The sequence below is a fragment of the Toxotes jaculatrix genome, chromosome 12 (assembly GCF_017976425.1).
Source record: "Toxotes jaculatrix isolate fToxJac2 chromosome 12, fToxJac2.pri, whole genome shotgun sequence".
Classification (NCBI taxonomy): Eukaryota; Metazoa; Chordata; class Actinopteri; family Toxotidae; genus Toxotes; species Toxotes jaculatrix.
In genome coordinates this window covers 2369800-2375284 of record NC_054405.1, presented here as the reverse complement: position 1 = coordinate 2375284, position 5485 = coordinate 2369800, and positions in this window count along the sequence as shown.

Here is a 5485-nt window from a genome sequence, read left to right as displayed (position 1 = left end):
AAAGCAAACCGAGTACAACTCTCTTATACAGTCTATGGTTTTATACAGTTTATGGGCTGCAGTCACAGAGCCACGGTCCTAGAAGCCTCGTTTCTCGCGACAGTGCCACCTAGCGAAGTGGATGACAATAAAAGTGCAACCAATGTAGTATTCTACCCAAGTACTACCTTCTGCCTGTTTATACCCTTGAAGGTTTATAGTTTTAATCTTTTCAAGGTTTTGTTCCACCCATATACTACTTTCTGTTTAACTACTTATAGTTTCAAAGGTTTATTACACCCAGTTGCTACTTTCTGTCTTGTAATTCAACTTGTTGCATGTATGCATGCATGACTAGCATGTTGGTAGAATTGTGACATTATAAAACTTCAGTATGTTTAAAAACATTTCAGCAAAGCTACAAGAGTCTCACCTTTTTGGTAAAACTTTTACAAGCCAACTTTAATCGAACCAAAAAATTTAACTCGACATGAAATTTGTCAGAGATGAAGAACGTGTATTGCTTTATTCAAAACCATTAATTCTTGATTTGTGAGCTAACATTGTTAACAAGCTAACATTAATGTTAATGAGCTAACATTAATGTTAACGTTTGCATATTTCAGCACCATCTCAGAAGACCAAATATTGAGCTTACGTGGAATAAGAACAAGAACGTTGCTGTGCTCCTTGAATAGTTCATGTAATGTAAAGAGTGGAGATTGGACCCTTTACTAAAACAAAAATATGAAACAGTGTAAGGACAGACAACAACAAAAAAAAAACCCCTAAACTGTGAAGTCTTGAATTTTTTTTTACTATCAAACAGCTTGACAGAATTGAAAGGGTTAAATCAGGAACCATTCCGCAGCCAATCAGAGTTTGTGTCTGAGTTTTGGGTGTAAATACCAGGTGCATCCAGCTAGCACTATGTGGTGCAAAGTACAAAAAAGGTTTTCTTTCTCTCTCTGAGCCAAGGTGGATTACCTGAATGCTGTCAAATTGAACTAATGGTGGTAAAGGAGGAGCACTTGTATGTATGTGTACTTTATTGTTATACCTCACAATTTGTCATATATGCCAGAGTTTGGACTACATGAAATGAAAGAAGTGCAGGAAAGCAGAGCTCAAAGGATTTAAAGGATCTTTATCCATTGCCTGCTTATAAACTTTTGGGGACAAGCCTCATTTCACTGAAATATAGCATTGTTGACACAGAGTAAAGATAATGAAAATACTGTAAAGATGAAACCACACTATAGACAAATCTACCAGAATGCCAGTACTATATCTTTTATTTGTTTATTTTGTACAAATCTACACTGTTTTAAATCTACCTGGGGCTACTGGGGCTTACACACAAGTACAGTTTTAAGGGATGATTTGTTATCTCCAAATATAACTGTATGGCAAAATTTAATACAAGAGTCCAGTGTACAGTAACTCCAGTATCGTGTGTCCTTTATTAAGGCCAAACGGATGTGTTGGTCAGTCCTCCAACATAACCTGACCAGATAGTGATGTGGCTTGTTCAGGCTGGATGGGTGAACCCCATCAAGGGCCAGTTGAAACATGTTTCAAACCGCCTCCTGATTTAAACAAACTCCATCCAACTGTAAAACACTGGTAATAAACCAGTTTCTCCAGCTAAAATAACCAGAAGAATCAGTGACGTCACTGTCAACATTTTCCACAAACTAGAGAAAACCATGTCCCTTTAATGAAGACAAATCAAACCAATCAAGAGCTCCACTTACTTAGTTTTTCCCATGAACTTCATCCCTCTGCAGCTCTCTCCTGTCAGTGTAGGACAGGCTCTTAGGTCTTCAGTTCAAGCTTCTTTTTCCCCAGCTTCTTGTGTGTGTGTGTGTAACCTGCAAAAACTCAAAGGTCAGAAATCCCAGATAAGAACAGTGTTGACGAGTAAAACATTCAAACTACTGACATTTACCTTCAGATGGAGAAAATCATCTGCGCCACAAAGTTTGGTCAAAGTGAAAGTAAACTCCAAGGCTCTGGCCAGAGAGGTGTGTGTGTGTGGGTGGGTGGGTGTGTGAGGGTGTGGGTGTGGGTGTGGGTGGGTGTGAGTGGGTGTGTGTGTCGTCTGTCCACTATGCAAATATGCAGTGTGACTGGTTGGACTGAGTCTCAGTCAGACTGAAGTTCACATGCTGAAGTGTTATTAAGACATGAAACCTCCTCATGACTCCCAGTGTGAACACACACACACTCTTTGATATTTTCATTATTATTGATTATTGATCAGTTGGAGCTCAGCTGATTCAACACTCTTGTCCGTGTTCCTGTCAGTACTCACACTGCAACATTTAGAATCAGCTGGAGAGTCTTTAGATAATAATAGATAATAATAGAATTGCAATAGTCCAGCCTAGAAGTAACAAAACCAGCAGTTTTTCTGCATCATTCTGAGACAGGATGATTCTGATTGTTGTCATAATAAGGAGGTGAAAAAAGGCAGCAGTCCTTGAAGTTTCTTTGATGAGGGAGTTAAAGGACAAGTCTGGATCAAAAATAACTCTGAGGTTACAAATGACCTTTTAAGTACATCAGACAAAGAACTTGTCTCTGTACTTGTCATATCTTAATGTTGCATTTGACACCACTGACCATCATATCCTATTACAGAGACTAAAACTTTTAACTGGCATCAAAGGAACCTCACTAAGCTGGTTTAAGTCCTACTTATCAGACTGATTCCTTGACACCTTTTGTTCCACCCATTGGTTTTCAAGTCCTACTAACATTAATAATAACAGGTCATATTACATGGCTCTGAATTTGTATCACTGTCTGAGACAGAACGCATGAGATAAATATCTCTTACTGTTTCCACCAGTTTCATATTTGTATCTTGAATGAAGGCAGATGTGTGTGCAGATAGACCATAATGGGGCTGGGCCCCCTGTCATTGTGACTTCAGACAAGCTTCACAATGTAGAATATTCAAGGTGCTTTTCTGTCCTAGTGTTTAAATGGATCTGGTCAACCTGCAAGGACGAGTACATCAAAGTATGAAACATGACACTTCCTGTTGCCAGTAAAACATAAACAGGAACTAAGTAGAAGCATGAGGAAAGTCAGAGGAATGAAGGAAACACAGAGACTTAAATACACAAGGGAAGTGTGTAACAAGTGAAACACATCAGGGCGGGACCGACAATCACAGAAGAGGGAAAAAGACATAAGGGCAGAAAGTAAAACACCATCACACTTGGTAAGTAATTTCAAAGTAAAACAGGAAATGATAAATCCAAACAAACCAACCATGGAACAAAGAATCCAAACAAAGAGTCACTCAAGAGATATGAGCCGCAGAGTCTTTGTGAAGCAGAGGTAGGAACCAGAATCTGAGTGTTGAGGGTAGAGGTGAGAGTAGGGAAGCTGAGCAGGTCAAGGCAGGGGATTTGGTCCACTGTAAAAACTAAAATGTTGAGAAAACTCAAATTTATAAGGCAACATAATGCAAGAGATTTTTTAATTTGCTCAACTTGAAACTACCGTTGTTGACTTTACTAAGGTTTACAAGTTTAGATAAGAGTTCTGCCAATTTGGATCTTCTTCTTCACCTAATTATGATATTCATTTGAGGCTAACAATGAAATTCTTCCTTCAGTGCCATGTGTTTCTACCTTCAACAAACACAGATATTCTTATTGAATAAACACACAATTATTGCTTGGGTCACATTACAATATCGTTGACTGTAACAAAGCTTCCTGACAGTTATGACCAAATAGTGTTAAATCTTACACGGTCTCAACCACTTCACAGCATTAAGTCAAATTAAAATCTGAAGCTGCTTCTGAACTAGATACTGATGATGGCAGATATCTTTCTGTCTTTAAGAAGCAAAGAGGACACACAAAGTCCCACTGTGAATTATTCAGTGTTCAAAATGAGCTTCATTTGGAAATTTAAGGAAAAAAGAAATAAAAACCCAGTTCCTCTTGTGAAGTGGCATTTCACACTTCCACAAAATTTCACAGGTAAAAGGGACAACACACGAACAGATGAGAAACAGGCTGAAACCATGTCTGGCTTTCCTACTATCATTCAGAGCAAAAGCTTTGTTTTCAGAGACCTTATAGGCTGCGAGCATCGAGAGCCAAGCTCCAAAAAGATCGTCTGAACTGCTTCAAATGTCTCCCTCATCTCTCAGATTTGGTGATATGGCAGCATCATCGTCTTCAAGGACAGTGAGGACGGCAACAGACGCACCTCTGAGCACCGTTTCTTCAGGGTCAGTTTCCTGAGGAGAAATAAGAAACATGAAAGTTAAAACTAAATTAAAAACTAAAAGACAAAATCCATTTCTGATTTGAACTTTAACTTTCACACCATGCTCCTGGCTGTTGCCATTCAGCTTTGCATAAGTTTGAAAAACAAATGTTGAAACTGTGACTTAAGAGCAGCATCTCTTTCCAGAAACAGTGAGTTGGTTGCTATCACCCTCCAACCTTGTTGTGATAAGAATCACAACCACAATGGATGAGGCATAGAGGCCAATTCAAAACAGGCCTACAGCATCTCCAGTACATGGCACAGGAATGAAAGACAGGATTGTTCTTCTTCTGCACCTCTTATAATACTGGATTCAAACCTTTAACTTCTTGACTCTTATGTTCATCATGTTGGACTGAAGCCAGAAACACTGTTCTGAAAGACTTTTATGTCTTTACTGATAATGAAACTCATAAATTGAGGCTGTAGTGTGTTTCTCCTCCATTTTTTTACAGTGCAGAGCAATCTGGTTAAAATACAGACACAGTGTCATGACAGTGCTTAATGACTTAATGAGAAGTGTACATGTTTATATTATAGTACACTGGGTGTGCCATGATCATATAGATATGTCTGTATATGCCTGGAAATAATTAAACAGGTTAACGGGGCTTCATCTCTACTTTTCATACCTTTCTATTGAAGGCCTCTAACAAGGACCTTCCCTTAGACTATAGTGTAACACTGTGGGCCCACGGAGCACTGTAATTTCAATTCATGTCAAAGATCCTGCTCTAAGAGCCGTTTCTTTCACCACTGACACATCACTGCTTCCTCACACTCACCTTCTTAAGAGCACTGTCTCATGTCTCTTTTCTGCTGATGTCAAAGCAGATGAGGAATCAGTGTCAGTATAGGACAGAGGACACAAGTTGTCTCTTTCAATTAACCCTTGTGTGGTGTTCATATTTTTGTTACTCAGCCAGTGTTCCTGGGTCTGGTGGACCCGCTGCATTTTTGGGTTTTTAATTCAACACAATCAAACAATTTCATGTTAAAATACTCAACAGATGTTTATTTCATCTCAATTACAAGCAATATAAGGTTTTTCACATTCTGCAGTGAACACCCAGACTGTTAATGGATCTCATTTTCTTCTTTTACTTGAAAAGTCATTCTGGCAGGTGTAGGGGTGTAATGGGGGCAGACAATGCCCCAATGCCCCCACTTGGTGACAGGCTCTCTCAAAGTGACTTTATAACCT